At 42.1% G+C, this 18521-nt stretch overlaps 1 protein-coding gene across 2 annotated transcripts in view; it reads left to right on the top strand.

Annotated features, from left to right (window-relative positions):
* Positions 1–18521, top strand: part of Adrb2 (adrenoceptor beta 2) — a 56095-nt gene that overhangs the window by 10771 nt on the left and 26803 nt on the right. The gene's annotated exons all lie outside the window — the stretch shown is intronic.

The raw sequence follows: 18521 nt of genomic DNA, 5'->3' as shown, positions 1-18521 counted from the left end.
AGCATACAATGTCATGTTGTTGTGGCCATTCTTCTCCCTGAGTACACACGGGCTCACATGCTGACCCCTGTCCTTATGTATGTGTGTATGCCCTTGGTTCAGTACATGTCCACTGACTTCTTATTATGCACCAAGGACTGTTAGATACTGAAGATCAGTAGGTGAATGAAAACAGTTTATCTTTACCCTAAGTTTGCAAGTAATAGAAATGAATTTTTAAAAAAGCTATATTAAAAAAATCTACACAAAGTTGCAACTGGGGTGGGAGCTATGAAAGAGATACAGGATGTTTTGAGGGAACCTGACTAATTCTGAGCAGTCAATGAAAGTTCCCCCAGAGAAGTGAAATTTCAGCAAAGAACTGAAGGATGACTTGCTAACTCCTAGAAAAGGAAAACAGTAAGGAACACGCCAATTCTACGTGGGGAGAAAAGCATATGCAAATGTCCTCTGGTGAAAGAAAACTTCCTGAGTAAGAAAGACTTAAGCAAAAGTCTGTGTAGCTGGTGTATAAGGAGGAGGGGCACATTGGGGTAAACATGCAAGAAAGGGGTAGAACATAAAGGGCCTTTTAAGTTGCATTAAAAATTTGGGTCTTTGCCCTAAGCACATTCAATGTATTTGCAGCAGAGATCAGATTTGTATTTTGAGAGAATATCTCTGAAGATATGCTTATTCATACAAAACCATTCTCACAGAGACAGTGATACACATATAGGCTCATATGTACACTTGTGCATATTCATTAAAATCATATCAATAGTCATTCTCAAACTCTGCATCCACATTTCTATGCACAGCGCATATAGTCCCATGGGTGTGGGGAGTGGAGAACACTCTCCTCTCTGAGTACCAACAGTCCCTAGGCCCAGAACTAGGGAAGTGCTTGACTTGAAGGGCACTCTCTGCCTTCCTCTGGGCTTTGTTGCTTGGCCTCCTGCATGTGCCTGCAGCTCTGCTCCTCCTTTCCTTGGCTCAGAGCAGCCAGTGACAAGGTGGGGTTTCTTCCAGAGCATGATCATTGACTATTCTTGGCCTGGGCAAGGAGCGGAGGATGGGCAGGTCGGGTTGCATAAAGATTGCCTTGTGGCCTCCCAGAGTTGTAAGCAGAGCCTCTGGAAACTACTGCCTGGAGTAATCTTTGCACAGGGTAAGCAATACTAAGAAGTAAACATAGCGACAATTGGGGAAATCACAGGTCTTCAGGACCTCCTTGGGACTGAAAGTAGTGGATCCCTTACATAACCACTATCTGTGATGTGACACTGAGGAAGAAATACACAAAACCAGGTAGGAAACCCTGCTCAAAGCAGGACAACCATGTTTCCTATTGCCTCGGCTCAGAAAACACATTTGCACACATCTTCCCATATTAGCAAATTTTCTTCCAGTAGATGTAGCATCTCACAGCAGAGGAAGTAGCAAGTAATTTATCAGCCACAACACCCTGAATTACATTCCCTTTAATGAAATATAACTATACTTGTGTACATTTGACTCCTGGTTATCAGCAAAGCCTCCAAAGGCCTTGGACAGAGCCAGTAACAAGGGGATCAATAGTAACATTCATGTAGAATTATGTCCTCAGGCCATAAAGAGGTTCCCAAGAGATTTTTTTTTTTTTTTATCTCTGACCCACTGACATTTTGTTTTTCAATGGGAGCTTGGAATATGTTTTCTTCTGTAACTAAGAGACATTCCATAATGTTTTCATTTTGCTTCGGGCTGCATAAGGGATAGGTTTCTTTCCCTCACCCCCATCTGGGTGGTCTTCTATGAGGACTGGCAGCAAGCTATCAGACCCACCAAGCTGCTGAAGACCAAGGTGCTCCAGGGAGTACTGTTAGTAACTGCCCCTCAGGTTAACCCTGCATCCAGAAGTTTCCAAAGAGATTTTATATCTGTTATCTTGTCTAATAGTCATAAGAACACTAAGGTCAGCATGGTTGTCCCGGCTTCACAGATCCAAAGACTAAGGTTAAGAGACTTGCTTAAGGACAGTGAGCTAATAGGGGGCAGGGCTGGATCATGAATTCAGGTCTTTATGCTCAGACTCAGGAACCCTCCCAAGACTGAGGGCTCTCCTCACTAGGCTTCTCTGCTTTCTACTGCATTTTATCTTATGCAGTCAGGGTTAGCACTCCCAGCACCGGACCCACAGGTGCCAAGCAGCAGATAAGCAATTACCTACTAAAGGGACAGTCCCCAGCCTGCTTTCGATGTTGACAAGCCTCAGCTTGGGTAAGCTCCTGCTAGAGGTGTGCAGTGGTGAGCTTGGTCAACTGTGGCTTAGGGCAAAAGCCATGAGGATTTCAGGTCCAGTCCCCAGATGTCCCCTTGTCAAAGCAAGGCTATGGAATCCTTAGTCCTGCTTCCCGTGTGTATGCTGTGGCTGCTCAGGCTCCTCTGAAGCTGTCCTTGTTCACTATGCCCAGTTCCTCTTGAAGCAGGATGTTTCTTGAGGGAAGACCCAAATGTTATGTGCCCCAACCCCACACCCATTGGAGACAGCCCAGACTGATTTAAGGGCCAAGTCCCACACCTCAGTAAAAATTGCAGGCTCCGGGAAGTAATTCAACTTCTTGAAAACAGCTTGTGTTGGTTGAAATGTTTTATTTTAGTCATAGCAATTAGATGTTCTTGTTTTGCACAACAACTTCCAACAGAATAGCCTTCAGCACAGGTGAGCAGCATATATAGTAATAAGTATGAGAAAGTTTGGGGTGGATGACAAATTCCAACCCTGATGAAAAGGTCTGGCAATCTCTCCACCTATGAATGTCAATTTATCTGGCTCATTTAGCCTTCCAAGCAACTTTGTGAGTAATTCATTCATTCAGAAAAATTTGAACACTTTTATATACCACAACCTATAGGGATATAGCAGTTACCAAGACAAACATAGTTGCTCCCTGCCTTTCTATTTCTTTCAGTCTAAAGGAAGAGACAAACAATGAAAAGGAAGTAATAAATAGTGCTAGAATTATTTTCCTAATACTAACATTCAAGAAAACTTAAATATACTTATGTATAGGGGTGAGGGATGGGAAATTTGCTGGGTCTGCCATTAGATTCAGAAAGATCTGCTACCTGTCAAGCTCAGACTGGTATCTTATTGCCCATTTAAAAAAAGTGATTATCTTCCCTTTGAAAATGTCTCAGGGAAAAGCAGAGTTAAAGTCACTCCCAAGATTTTCAAAGCCTGAGTCTTGGTCTGCCTCTGAAACATTCTGTCCAATTCTGAGGTTCTCATTCTTCAAGGGAAGGTGGCATTGGGAGCTCTCCTAAGAGTGCCAGATTTAGCAAATAAAAATATAGAACACCAAGATATATTCTAATTTCATGTAAGCCACAAAGGTTTTTTTAAAAAAATAAGTATGTCCCAAATATTGCATAGGCTATACTTATATCAGACAATTTTGTTTATATCAATTTCAAATTAAACTGGGCATCCTCTATTTTAATCTGACAGTCTTAACAGAGAAGAAGGGTAAAGAAAGTGAAAAAATTCTTAGCATTAACATCTCAAAATAAATAGTTGGAGGACCTTTACCTCTTAGCTTAGAAACAATATTAAGAATTTAGATTTGTATGGGCAATCATTTTGGAAACATTTCTAATAGTATATATGCAAAATAGTAAAAGATACACTGGGGGAAAAACAAGAAGTGAGGGAGTGAGGGATAGAGGGAGGAGGGAGGGAATGAAAGGGAAAGAAAAAAAGAAACAGATTTTGAAATAAAAAGTTTGGAAAACTGTACATCCACTGTCTCTTTTGGAATTCATGCTCTGCAGTGACATTGTAGAAGTTCTGAGAACTCTTACAGGAAGTATACCTGGCTGACCTGGTTTAACCTGGCTTGTCCACAAAATGCTATTTATGGAGTTTTGTGTGTTTGTTTTGTAAGGACACCTAGTAACATCAGGCAAACTTACTACTCTAATCAGTGTACTTTAGGGAACATTGGTAGAAACAAATGAAAGTTCTCTTCAAATACCCAGTGGGCTGCTGGGTAGGGAGGAAGTGGACTTAGTCTATGTAAACCAAAAGGTAGACCAGCACCCGAGGCATAGACACATCCGGAAGGCAATTTTTTGGCTCAACATGAAGTCTGCGCCTTTCGAACAATTAGAACAGTCTGGAAGGTAATGAACTCCCCATTCCTAGAGACATTAAAACAGAAACAGAATGCTGTCAGGGACACTAGAGGAAATCCTTGTTCTGTGTAAGAAGTTCTCCAGATTGACTGTGAAAAAGCACGTTTGCATAAAACGTGGAGGGACTTTCACCGGCAAACATTGTTGAGACTATGCCACATTCTACGTCTTTTCTGAAGCCTAAGTCCATCCCTCTTACATCCAGAGCCTTACAGTATTGCCTTCCCATCCATCAGCAAGCATGTGTATTATAAACCCGTCCAGGAGGTCCGACCACTAATGGGAATAATGTTGGATCAGATCCGGGCCTGTTTAGAGTCCAGTTCGGCTTTCATGAGTCACCCACTCTGAGCCTCCTGGAGGGGCTTATAAACCTCAGATGCAACCTGAGCTCACAGCCCCACTTGCCAGCCCAGAACATGATGGGTCCAGAGAAATCCAGATTGTGAGAGCATCATAAATAGTGCATAACGGAACCCAACCGACGGTCAAATCCAAACTCCACTTGTCTAGAATCTGTGACCCGGAGAAAGTCTCTTAGCTTCTCTGAACTTCATTTCCCCTTGTGAAAAAATATGGGAATGATGATACCTGCATCTTATAATTAGGAAAATTCAAAGAGATTGAAGCTACAAAAAGGACCAAGGGAAATTCCAGTATATAATGGGCATTCAGTAAATGTTTATTTAATGACTGATTCTGTTTGTTACTACCATGGTTGTACCAAATTTTCAAAATTAAAAATCTTTAGAAATTGACTAATCAGTATGTCTAGATTTCAGAGCCCAGCTAAAGCAGTATGTAGGAAATTGTCTAGACTTCTAATGCCTTCCTTTTGAGAATGTATGCTTGAGAACAGAAGCTAGTCCACATGTATCCAAGAAGACAGTTTTCCTTCCTGGAGTGGAGAGTGCCCTGTGGCCGGGGGCAGGTGCCCTCAGCTCTTACAGCCTTGTCCTTGGATCCCAGTCTTCATTTGTGAAATAAAGGGGTTGGACACTGCTAGGGCTGCTTGTGGGTTCCCTGATCTGTGCCTCTGAATCAGAACAGAAGTGTAGACATTAAAATAATGCTATTGGTTCGCACTGCTTCGTAAAGGGAAGATCTGAATGGTAAATAGTTTGGCCCTGGATAATTATGAGGAAGTGAGAAGAACACCACCTGAGAATGGAGAGAGCTGATTGCAGTCTCCATCCTTACTCTGCTGGCAATATTTGCTGTCTCCAAGTGTGACAATGACCCCCTCCTCCCAACCTCAGTCCTTTCTGTTTGTATGTAAGGGTCTTGGTTCCAGGATCTTCAAGTGCTGTGCCTCTTGGGAAAATGTCTGATCTATTTTTGCTTGGATTTGCATGCTCTCCACAAGGATTATCCTCTAACTGGCTCAAGTTTTGCTTATTTCTTTTGTTTGATCTGCTCTGGTTTCATAACACAAGCTCCACAGCCTATTTTAGCCCTTTTTGGATTATGGGACTGTCAAAGTTAAGGTATCAGAGCATTTGTCATGGTTTCTGCAGAGGATACTGGTTCTTCCCCCACCCCCCGCCCCGTGCTCCATTCCATTTTGCTGCAAGCAGAAACCCTCCCTCTCCCTCCCTTAAGTGGTGGAATCTGGTTTTCACATTAGCTAAGAGGAGGCCTTGAAGTCAGAAATCCCTGGCACATGAGTCACTTTGTCTCTTTGTGCCTCATTTCCCCTAACTATAAATAGGTGGAGTCTCACACTTTCTGTCTCGCAATGTTTGAGGCCCTGCCACTGAGGTGGTTATAGGCACGCCTGTCATCCCAGCACTCTGGGAAGCTGAGGCAGGAGCATCGCAAGTTCAAGCCCAACCTGGGCAACATGGAAGACCCTATCTCAAAATTTTAAAAGTGAACAAAATAAAAATGGAGGCATATAGTTCAGTGTGAAGGCCCTAGGCTCAAACTCCAGTACCAGAACAAATGAGCTCCTTCCCCATGGGCACAAGTCTCTGATTTTGCCTAAAGTCTCTCTGGAAGAACATGCCCCAGAGGGATTTTCTAATAAATCAAAGAGTATCTCTGTTTCTTTTCCAGGCCCCTTTCAGAACCCCTTTAGCATTGTTTGCGTGAAATGTCCAAAACCCAAAAGTCAGCCTTTGCTAAAAGAGCCCTCAATGGCTCCCTATTACATTCAGGGTAAAATCCTCAGCAAACAAGTTCATTGAGAAGCCCAGAGAAAACTCATGTGAGGAATGAACACATCCAAACACGCTCATCCTGAGAAGAGCTAACACACACAAATACATGCCAGTGTGGCCTCCTGATCTACTGGGACTCTTACAGCACAAGGGAGTGTGCGGGGAATTAAAAGAAGAGTAAGACTGGGCCCTGTGTTGGAGAAGTATTGACACTTTTAGAAAAGGTAACAAGTACACACAAGGTATATAGTTATTTTTAAGTACCGGAAGTACATGGAAATCACTAACCCATGTTATAGTTGGAGAAAATCAGGTCACAGAACTAGCAAATTATAAAGAAAAACATGTTCTTTCTCAATGCTTTTTTTGTTTGTTTGTTTTGGTACCGGGGATTGAACTCCGGTCCTTGAGCTTTTAGGGCAGGCAGCAGAACCACTGAGCTAAATCCCTGGCCCCTGCATGTTCTTTCTCCCTGCTTGCTTTCTACCTCTACTGCCAGGAGAGTCTCCCACTTTGCAGACAGAGTCATCTCTCTGAGGGGGAGTGCCTTGCCACTCTCCTTGTGAAACCTTTCTATGCTCCACTACATATACAGAGAAGCCAAACCCCTGCCCAGACCCAGGTACTGGGGCTATGTCATCCATTCTGCTCAACCACGGCTTACCCTCCACACACACCGTGCTCCAGCCCCTTGTCCTCTCTGTTCCCTGAGCACAGGTGGCCCAAAAGAAGCCAAGGGGAACCTCTTCTCCCAGACCCTCAGGGAAACATTTGTGCATAGCACAGACAGAGCCCTGCGCACTCTTGCCCATTGCCAGCTGGCTGTCTGTACAGTGGGTACCACAGCCATCTGCATCCTCAGGCTTCCATACTTGTTCTGGTTTATCATGTGTCTACTGATCAAAGGGTAAACTGCAGGAGAGCTGGACTTGCCTCTGCCTCCAGTGACAAGAACACAATGGCTTACAGATGATATATAGGAAATATTTGCTGAGTTGTAGCCCAGCCTAAGCAACTTAGTGACTTAGTAAGAGCCTTTCTCAAAATTGAAAATAAAAAGGGGTGGGGATATAGCTCAGTATGAAGGTTATGGGTTCAATCCCTATTACAGAAGAAGAAAAAGGAGAAGGAGGAGGTGGAGGAAGGGGAGGAGGAGTGGGAGGAAGGGGAGGAGGAGGAGGAGAAGGAAGCAGAAGCGGAAGAAGAAGGGAAGGAGGAAGAAGAGAAGGAAGAAGTGGAAGTGGAAAAAGGAAGGGAGAAAATAAAGACGGGAGGGAGGAGGAAGGAAGGGAAAATATTTGTTGAATGACTGAACAATGAATACATATTGAAGGAGATTTGAAAATGCAGAATGATATAAAAGAAACAAATAAAGATCACTCATACTTCTCTTTCTGGATATTTGTTCTATTAACATTTTAGAGTTTTCTTCCCATCCTCACCCCCAGGTCTTTATATTATGTTAAATTATGGATTGTTTCCTGTTTTTTCCTCATATTGTATCTCTACATGTTTTGACATAGTTTTTTTTAAAGCTCTGTAGAATACTTCATAAGAAAATATCAAAATTAGCATGTGCCTATTATTGTTTTGTTTTGTTTTGTTTTGGTACCAGGGACCGAACTCGGGTCCTTGTGCTTGCCCAGCAGGCAGCGAAACCGCTGAGCTAAATCCCCGGCCATAGCATGTGCCTATTATTGAACACTGATAATTTATTTTTTTCTCTAGTTGATTTATCTTGTGTCCAAACTATTTGAATAGGACTTGACTTTTAAGATACTGTAGCTGCTCTTAGCTGTGACATCATTACCTTCTAGGAAATGTCAACTGACCAGTGTTTAATTTTGTAGGCTTTCTGAGACCGGTTTCAGTGGCAAGTGACTTATTTGATGACCTAGTTAGTATGACAAAGAGTTGTGGTTAGTTAGGGGTTGTGTTTTAAAACTTCCTGATAAAAAGATAAACCTGTAAATGTTTTCACCAGTGAATGTAGCTAAAGCGGGAGCAGAGGCAGATTACTCTGAATCCTCCAGTGTTTTCCTGTTGAAGTCAACTAGGGACAAAAATATTAAAGAATTTCTAAATATTCATAGATTTATAATAAAACCTTAGTGAACTAAAAGGGATATGAAGATAACCAGATAACTTTAAGAAAGGAACTGAGACCCAGGAGGAGCTCTGTCTTGCCCAGGCGAGGACCAGCAGTGAGAGCCCCAGCACCCAGGGGAGGTGACACCATTCCCCGCAGGCCAAGCCAGAGCAACTTCTGTGCAGATGCACTGCGACCTTGCTGCAGACCAGTTGCATTTCCAGCTGTAGATGACCATACGAAAAGACAGAGATTTGAATTATAATATTTGAGAGAAATTCATTAAGAAAATATTATAGTTGGCTATTTAATTATTAAGCTTAATTATTTGGGATACCCTCTATCATAGCTGTCAAATTTTTCTGAAGATCCACCCTTATTGGTAAAAATTTGTTAACAAACCTCTGCTACATGTGTATGAATTATGCCAGTATCAATACATGCCACTACAATAATATATATTTTAAAGCATACACAAAAATAAACGTTTTACCAGAATGAAAGAGAAACAATACAAAAAACTTGTTCTATTATTTTAGTAAATTGTCTTTTGTGCTCCTTCAGGAGCCTGCAACACATTCTGGAAACCACTGTTCAAGATCATGATTTTCCACACATGAAAGGAAGGGTCAGGACTCTTCTGTAAGCAGTGAAGTTAGTTCCCTAGGTCACAGCTACCAAATTGTACATGAGCTACAATAAAACAGATGGAAAGTAAAGGAAAAATTTCAGTGGTAATGGTAACTATTGTTCAGCAGAGCCTTTTTTCCAGCGATTTATATGGGTGGGAGTATTCCTGGGCTGAGTGACACATGGTGAAGGGTGAATACATCTAAATTAGCAGTTTGGTGATTATGAGAGCCACTCCCATATTACTATCATAATTCATAACCTCACTACCCAGGGCTGGGGATTTAGCTCAGTGGTTTTGCCGCCTGCTGCACAAGTGCAAGGACCCGAGTTCGATCTCCGGTACCAAAAAAATAAATAAATAAAAGATTCATTAAAATAAGATTGGCTAACATAACCTCACTACCCACCTTCAAATTGACTGCTTGTTCCCAACTTTTCTGATCTAAAGTGAAATAATAATCTGATCACTTCTGGTCAGAAACCCTCAGTGGTTCCCACAGCTTGTAAGGTGAGCTCTTACTCCTCAGCCTTGAGTCTTAGACCCTCCAAGTAGGGTCCTAATTCCCCTTCTTTCCAGTCCCCTCCGGATTTCCTGTTGCTATTTCCATAATTTGACTCTATCTTCCCAATCCCTATTTTGGAGCAATGTAAACTCCCATATCTTATCTCTTCTTCACATTTTCAAATCTAACCCCTTCTTTCAGGTTTCTTCTGCAACAATGCCTTTGCATTGAGCCCCTATGATCTTTCCATTCTTTGAATTGTCTCTATTCACTGAAGAAAACCATTTTGTGAAACCTATAGCTAAGTGAGCATGGTCTGAAAAGGAATAATAAGGAAAAAGAGGCCCAGAATCACCCCTTTTGCTCCTCAAATCCTCTCCCAGGTATCACACAAACACTGGATGCACACAAATACCCCTTTTCCATGCTAGGATTGTAGATCTGGCTCTGGACTGTAAGGAGGTCATGATCTACCCATGATTTTATTTTAAGTCTATGAATATAGAGAAAAACTGGAAGTCTTAGAGGTCAACTTACCCAATTCCTCTGTTTCACTGATGCTATAAATAACACCAGCAAAAGTGTAATTACCAGGTTCTGTGTTTAAATGTTTAAACCACTGTCTCATTTAATCCATACATTTCTGTGACATGGTAAGACTGCCCCGCATTATGCAGGTGAGATCAAACTGCAAGGGGAAGTTGACTAATTCGTTCATGTTTGTACAACCTGCTTCGGGCAGGATTTTGACAGTGAACCCATAGGCTTCCTCTAAACCACCATGGGAACTGCAGAGAGGGGCTGAGGACAATTTAAATCCACAGACAGGGCCCCACAGGCCAGCCAAGTCATTAGCTCATTCTTCTGTCTTTTCTGCTTTTACTGCCAACCTTCCTTTCTCTCTTTCTTCCCCTTCCTCTGTCCCTTCTTTCCTCCTTTAAGTATTAGTTGTTCATGAACTAGATTTCAGGAAGATTTCCCAGAGCTAGGAGGAACCTAAGAGATGAACTACTTCAACCTCTTCATTTCTCAAGATGAGGAAATGGGGGTCCAGACAGGGGAAGGGCATCCACTGGTTTACCCCTAGCTTGCAGCAGGGCTAAGGTGAGAATCCACTTCCTCTTCCTCCCCACCCATCAATAATTCTACTGCCTCAACTCCTGTCAGGCCCTAGAAAGAGCCAACACTTAGCAGAGTCTGGCCTTGGACTCTTTACGTGAATGCTAAGCAGTCATGTTTTTTCACATACAGAATTGAGAGATGGTAGCTTTCAGTAAAAGCTAGCCAGTGTTTAGAGTATTGGCTCTGGCCACAGCATTGTGATAGCATGAGGGGTCAAACAGTACACACACTTGAACATCCTTTTCTTATCCACCCCAGCCCACCCTGCCCTGCTCTATGCACCCTCGGAGCACACAGACCTTCCCTTTGGTTCTAACCACTGTGGCTGTGTCATCTTCTGATTGTCAACCTCTCCCACTAAACTCCAAGCTTCCCCAGAGCAGAAGCCTCTTTTCTTTCTTTCCCTTCTCAGCCCTCCAGACTCTGTTACACAAGTCAGGTCCCATTACTCTATTACTATTTGTTGCTCTATTACTATTTTTTGAATGAATAAATAAAAGCATAGTCCCTGTATTGATTTGCTAGGGCTACCATAACAAAGTACCACAGCCTGGGTAGTTTAAATAAGAGAGAGCTAGTTTTCTCACTAGAATTTAAGATCTAAGTGTCTGTGGGGTTGGTTTTCCCCGAGACTCTCTAGACACTTGCAGATGCCCACCCTCTTGCCCCTTCACAGGGGCCTTTCTCCCTGTACACAGAGAAAAATGTCTCTGAATGTCCCATCTTCTCTTCTCACAAGGTTGCCAGTCAGTTTGCATGAAGGACCAACCTAACAACTTCATGTTCACTTAGTTGCCTCCCTAAAGGTTCTGTCTCTAAATACAGTCACATTCTGAAATACTAGGGATTGTGGCTTAAATATGTGAATTTTGAAGAAACACAATCCAGTCCATGACAGGACACTATCTTTGACACATTCAAGATTTAATGGAAGGCACAAAGATTTAATAATGATAAGACAACATAACCTCTCCTTTAGTAATAAAGTACAAAGCCTTGTGGAACATACATAATAGTTAATAATTATAATAGTTGCACACTCTGTGTGTCATGTACTGTTCTAGGCACAGAATGTATTGCCTAATTTAATTCCTGCCAGGATTAAATGTCAGCAAACATTTACTAGTGCCTACCATGTCAATCATTATGCTAGAACCTGGAGAGACAAAAATACATAAGCTTAGATCACAGTGGAAAGACTCTCCCTGTTTAATAGGAAAATGCACACACACACACACACACACACACACACACACACACACACAGTGCTGTGCTACGTCTGTTGATTCCTGTTATGTTTATGGCTCTCATAACATTTATTCCAGAGCTGATAACTCATTCTGTGTCCCACCAGGAAAATAGTAATCAGCTATGTATTTCCACTTAAGAAATTTAACATAAGCATTATTAGACCAACACTTTGTAGATGGAGAAACTGAGGCATAGCCAATGAATCACGTGCCCCCATCACATGGCGAATAGGTTACCTGCCTGGGGCCGAAGGCCAGCGGCCTGGCTCTGGAGTCTACGCTTAACCAGTACTGCACATTGCTCTTGATGATAATAGATCTTGCTATATTCATCCCAAAGGGAGAAGGAATCTGAGACAATGCATAAAGGAGAAGAAAATAAGCAGAGCCACAAAGTAGAGTAAAGAGAGCAGAGAAAAGAAATAGAGGAAGCAGAATTCCCAAGGCCAAGTTTGGGATGAGCAGGCTCCATAGAAAGAAGGCTGGGGAGATAAATTGGGACCAGATTAGATGAGTTCTTACTTGATGTGATAATAAAATTAGGCTTGGTTCTCTAGATACGTATAAGCCATTGGACCTTAGATCATTTAATCTTACCTCCTCTTTTTACCAATGTGGAAACTGAGGCCCAGAGAGAAGTGGCTCACCCAAAGACACACAGTAGATCAGTAGCAGAGTGGAGGCCACAACCAGGTCTCCCAAGCCAAGCTCTGTTAATCTCTTCCTGCATAAGCATATGGAAGTGCAAATAATTATAATGAATGCCTCTGTCCCTGTTTTCCTATGTCTTTTATCCAGTTTTCACTCTCTTTTTTTCTAGCAGTTGTACTTTTGCCTAAGTTTTAACTAATATCTTTTCAGGTAAAATAACTTCTATGATTCAAAACCCAGTGAGCCTGTAGAAATCAGGCATGATGTTGTTTCCCCAGGTAGCACTATATTAAGCAGCAAAATGGCTCACTGGCATAATTTATAGACAAGAAGAACCTGTATTTCTTATGACTGAGTCTTATAGATATAGATACTTAGAGATAAACTAAACAGTCACTCTGGCTATGTTTATTTTGCCGTACAAACATATTAGGTTGGAAAATATTTACTGTGGCTGCTATACGTCAGACACTGCTCTAGAACTTCAAAATCCAAAGAGATAAGTTCAATTCCAGACAAAGAGGCTTTCCCTATTTGGCAGTGAAATGCATGTCCATACACCTGGCCACATCTGGTAAGCTCTTGGGATCTGTTTCTACCATACTTATGAGCCTTATAGCAGTGATTGTCCAGGCAGGTTTCAACCAGGAAAATAGAAATCATTTTAGGTCTTTCAATACAAGAAATTGAATACACAATTCCCCCTTTATCATCAGTTTCACTTTCTTTTATTTTTGTTTCCTGTACTCAAAACATAGTCTAAAACTATTAAATGGAAAATTCCAGAAAGAAATAATTCATATAGTTTAGATGGTACACCACTCTGATAGTGTGATGAAATCTTTCTCCAGCTCTCTCTAGCCCACCCAGGGTCACAAGTCATCCCTTGTCCAGTGTATCCACACTTTATACTATACCCTCACTGTGTTAGTCACTTCGTAGCTGTGCAGTTGTCAGTTATGTTCAGTATTACCTGTGGTTTCAGACATCCACTTTCATATGGCTTTGGAATGTATCCCCCATGGATAAGGGTGGGGGGACTGCTGTATGGGAAAATGGATGCACAGACAATGGAAAGCTGACAAGTTAAACAACAGATGGGGCACCACAGAAAGTAACAACAGCAGGAAGTTGCTACTGTTCCTGAACCTGGAGGAACACAAGAAAAGATGTTGTTACCAGATTTGAAAAGCTAGGTTGGATGGCAGGATCTGGAGATGCAAAGAACGCGAAGCCACTGCAGAGAGCCACAGGAGGCAGAGAGAAAACAAAGCAAATGCCAGCTTCTCCCCTCCTCTCCTCCAGCCTCCTATCATTGACTCCTATTAGCCAAACCTTCCTTGAAGCGATGAGGGAAGGGAACCTGAAGCACCCAGACCTTGGAGTAGTGAGCAGAGCATGAAGCAGTTGACTGGCTCAGCAGGTGACCTTGGGTGAATCCTTAGTCTCTCAAAGACTTAGTTTCCTTGTTGGTAATTTGAGAAGAATAACACCTCTCAGGTTTGTTATGAGTCTTACATGAAAGGAAGTATGTGAAAGCATTTTATAATCTCCAAAAAGCACGTATACAAACTCAAGGTCTTTTATTTTTGGTTTTAATGCAACATGTTTTGAACTTTAGGCCCTAGGGAAAGAAGTAGGGAGGTACTCAAGGGTCATCAGGAAATCCACAATGTCCAGCTAGTTACCTGAATAAAGGAGAGTTTCTTTTAATTTTAATATTTGTGATCTCAGCCTGTCACTCTGGCCCATGGCCTTTGTGAGCTATGGACTGAGTTTAACTAAACTGACATACAAGGAAAAGGACATTAGAGCACAACCTCAGTTCTATTCAGAGATCTGGCTGTGGCTTTCAGTCAAAAAGTGACAATAAATAGGACTCTGGAACTTATTTCAAGACAATTTGTCCATCCTTTTCATTTTATAGAGCCCCAGAAAGGGAAAGAGATTGGCACAATGTCCCATGCCAAATTCTTGGCAGAGGGAGACAGAGCCTGAGAGGGCCCTCACACCTTCTTTGACCTGTTCCCTCTTCCTTGAACTTTGGGGGGCTCAAATTAGTCTCCTAGAAGAATTTATACTTCCCACTTGGCCTTCTTCCTTTCTTATTATCCTTATGTCTCATTTTTTCCTTGTGGCCTTTTATCTTTTCCCTTTAATAATATTTGACAACTCCATTTCATGGGCAGATAATGAAAGCTTAGCACTAAGTCATATCTATTTGAAGTTGAGGAGGTAGGGGATAAAATTTTCCTAAATAACTCAGCTCCCCTTTAATAGGATATGAGAAAGCATCACTAACTCTTTGAAACCAGCTTTACGGCCACACTGAGGACTGATGGTGAAAACCATAAGGTTTGATCTATTTCTTTCTGCTGGCACCAAGTCCAGACCATGGCCAGATTTTCTAGCTAAGTGCCAGGGTACTCACCCCTGGCCCATGGGACTGCGGTACCAACGGTTCAAGATGGTTCCACCCTCTAAGCAAGAGGGGTCTTATCTTCTTAAACTTTAACTATGATTTTTTTTGGCAACTGGTAAGTGAATAATAATGGTAAATAATGCACTCCTCTCTTCCAATGAAGAAACGGTGCTTTGATAGCCTCCAAGTTCACTTCTAGCTCTGCTGTGTAAGAAATCAGTATCACTCCTCCAAAGAAGGGCTAATATGGTCCCAGAGGCACATAATCTCAAGTGACTCATGGAATTCTAGGCAGCTCACTGTGAATTGACATTTTACTGATGCAGAGCCTGGGGCATCCTGAAATATCAGAGCAGGAAGAATGTCAGTCATCATTTGCTATGAATGCCTTAGGAGCCTGGGTTCTGATGCTGCTTGCTTATCCATTAGTGGATTCCTTCAGCAATGATTTATTGTGCTTATGCCATGAAGCAGCACTGTGCTAAGACCCAGGACACAGTGATACAGATAAGGAACCTGATCTCACATACACTAATGGAATATGAGGCATGATGGCAAGGACACTAATAAATAAATTAGGCAAGTATAGTTTGTGGTAGTTTGTTGAAAAGTATAAATAATACAATGGATTCATTCACTGTAGTTACTAGATATTGGATAACTTAGGGGGGTAAGCAGGTGAAGTAGTACTTAAACTGAAATCTGAATCTTGACAAAGAAACAACCATGGAAACCAATGTGTTAAAAAAAAAAAAAAAAAGGATAGGCAGAGAGAATTGGATATGCAAAGGCCCCAAGGCAGGAAAGTGTTCCCTGTATTTAAAGCGTGAAAGGCAGCCAAACTTGCTGGAAATGAAATAAAGGAAAAGTAATATTGGAAGTAGCTGGAAAGTTTGGCTGGGGCCAGATCAGTCTCATGGGCCTTAGTAAGGAGTTTTGGTTTTATTTCGAGGATGGAAAGGTCTTCGAAGGCTCTCTTACACAGGTAAGTCTCACAGTTTGGTTGACAGGTCTTAAAGATACCTCTGAGTGCATAAGTAATATGGTTAGATGAGAGAATTAAGCTAGGACAGTGGTCTTAATGAAAGGAAAAATGGTAGACAAAATTTGCATAAATGAAGACAGAAAAAGTGGAGGGATTTGATACATTTATGAAGTAAAACCTGTAAGATGAACTGATCACCTGGATAGCTAAACTGAAAGAATCAAAGAAGACTTCTAAATTTTTTAACAACTGAGTGAATGGATGTGCCATTATTATTTTTTCTTTTTCTCTTTCTTTATTTTATTTTGAGACACGGTCTCACTATGTTCCCAAGATTATGTTGAGCTAGCAATTTTGCATGAGCCTCCTAAGAGCTGGGATTACAAGCATGGGCCACCATGTCTAGACTCTAATGTACAATTAAGATAGTAATGAGCAATGGAGGTTGATGAGACCAAAAAAATTTTGTTTTTTCTATAGTCAGTCATCCATATCCATGGTTTCTGCATCTGTGAATTCCACCACCTAGCATCAAAAATATTCCAGAAAAAGAAAATTGCATCTATAAGGAACATGTATAGACTTTTTTCTTGTCACTATTCCCTACACAATGCAATAGAACAGCACGGTATTATACATTGTACATAAATCTAGAGATAATTTAAAGCACATGGAGGCTGTGAGTGGTTCATATTCAAACACAATGGCAATTTTTACAAGAGACTTGAGCATCCACAGATTTTGATGTCCTTAAGAGGCTCTGTAACCATCCCACCTGCAGATATGAAGGGAAGACTGTAAAGGAAATGATGGCTAAGATCTGGAAATTAGCATTTCATCCAAGCTTGAAGAAAAGGTAAAAGCTTGAATTACTTTTCACTAGTGATATTCAGATGGGTGTGATTTTGCCCTTCAGGCACATAGAGGTCAGGAATGCTGTTAACACTTTTCAGTGTTCAGGACAGCCCCTACAACAAAAAACCACCCCAAAATGTCAGAAGTGCTGGTTTCACAGGTTACATTCTGTCTCCCAGAACCTGTCACTGGAATTGCAGTGTTAGGCAGGAGTGTGAACTTGCTTCTGTGGCAGAGGCTTCCAGGAGCTGCTGAGCAATGGGGCTTATGGAGTTTTCTTAAGAGTGTGACTGAGGCCCCAGGACAGGGATTTGGGCCTCTGCAGCCTAACAGAACATTGACTGGATGCAGTCAGGAAGCACTGAGCCTAGTGGGAGCCAGGATGGATGTTTTTCCAAGTAAGAACTCACTAATTAGGGTGAGAGGACTGTTGGGAATGAGTCTGGACAGCATCAGGAGAAAAGAGCTGAGGGATCCTGGGGGCATGAGAAGAGGAAGCAGGAACTCCTCCATGAATCTGGGCACCTTAGAGCAGATTTCTACCCAAGATCAGCTAGAGTCTGCTGGTCCTCAGGCCTGCCAGCAGAGTAAAATCACCTGGAGAGATATTTAAAGTATTAATACATAAGGCCCACCCCTAAAACACAATGAAAGTCAGCCTGGTTTAGGGCCCCAGCATGGAATTTTAAAGCTTCTCCAGGTATTCCGGATTGACTATAGACCTGATCCAAGCACTGCACACTCAGATGCCTACAAGGCCAGGCAAGTAAAGGGAACGAGAAACAAGGTAGACACCACCTAAATGGATGGCCTCGGTCAGCTTGGTCCACCACTGCCCTATGTAAATCTAGGCTCAATATTGCCAGCTCTTCCTGTCCTCTTGTTTTTTGTTTTTATTTTTTCCAAAAACCTAAATTCCAGATTTTTAAATGTTAACTCCAACTATCTCAAAATCCCATGCCAAACAAAACATGTCTGCAGAGCGCACTGGGCTTTGGGGCTGTCATTTAGCAACCTCCAGTGCAGTGCAGCAGTTTTCACACTTTCTTTAGCCACAGGAGGTTTCCTCCAGACAAGCCATTTTGTAGAACTTCCGTAAATTGAATAAATTTAAGCTAAGCTTTGGTTCAAGCAGAACAGAGTACACTCAGCCTCTGCTTCCACCCCCAGACTATTCCTGAGGCTGAGCAAAGGTCCCTCAGCTCTGAGGAGCCTCTCTGGTACATGTGTCGGATGAGGAAACTGAGGCTTCTAGAATGCAGTCCCAGAGCAGAACCATCCCCCAAAGCTACTTGGAAATGTTTGGTGCTGTCACTGTGACACAGAAGATTCTGGTATTTAGTGGCTGAGAGCCAAGAATGTTAAACTTCCTGCTATGTCCAGGACAATGAAGAATCATCCTACACAAAATGCCAACAATTCCCCGCCTGGAAACACCAGATGAGGAAGTGGAGACCCAGAAAAGTAATACCAGCTGGCAAGATCACAGCAAGGGTCCCTGAGGACTTTAGCCTCTGCCCTACAGGCTTGAGGACTTTCCATTTGTGCCCAGTGAACTTCACTGCCTGAGCTGGGCTGGCCATACTCCAAACTCAGGGGAGAAAGGGATGCATTTAAATTAAAACCAAGTAGCCTCTTTAGGTAGGACAGCCACTACATAAAAGCTAAGTCAAGTTTGGGGAAGTAAATTG

This window comes from Heterocephalus glaber, unplaced genomic scaffold, assembly GCF_053883595.1.
Source record: "Heterocephalus glaber isolate CG9 unplaced genomic scaffold, H.glaber_assembly_v1.0 deba00001463, whole genome shotgun sequence".
Lineage (NCBI taxonomy): Eukaryota > Metazoa > Chordata > Mammalia > Rodentia > Bathyergidae > Heterocephalus > Heterocephalus glaber.
This window is presented reverse-complemented; position numbering and strand designations above follow the sequence as displayed.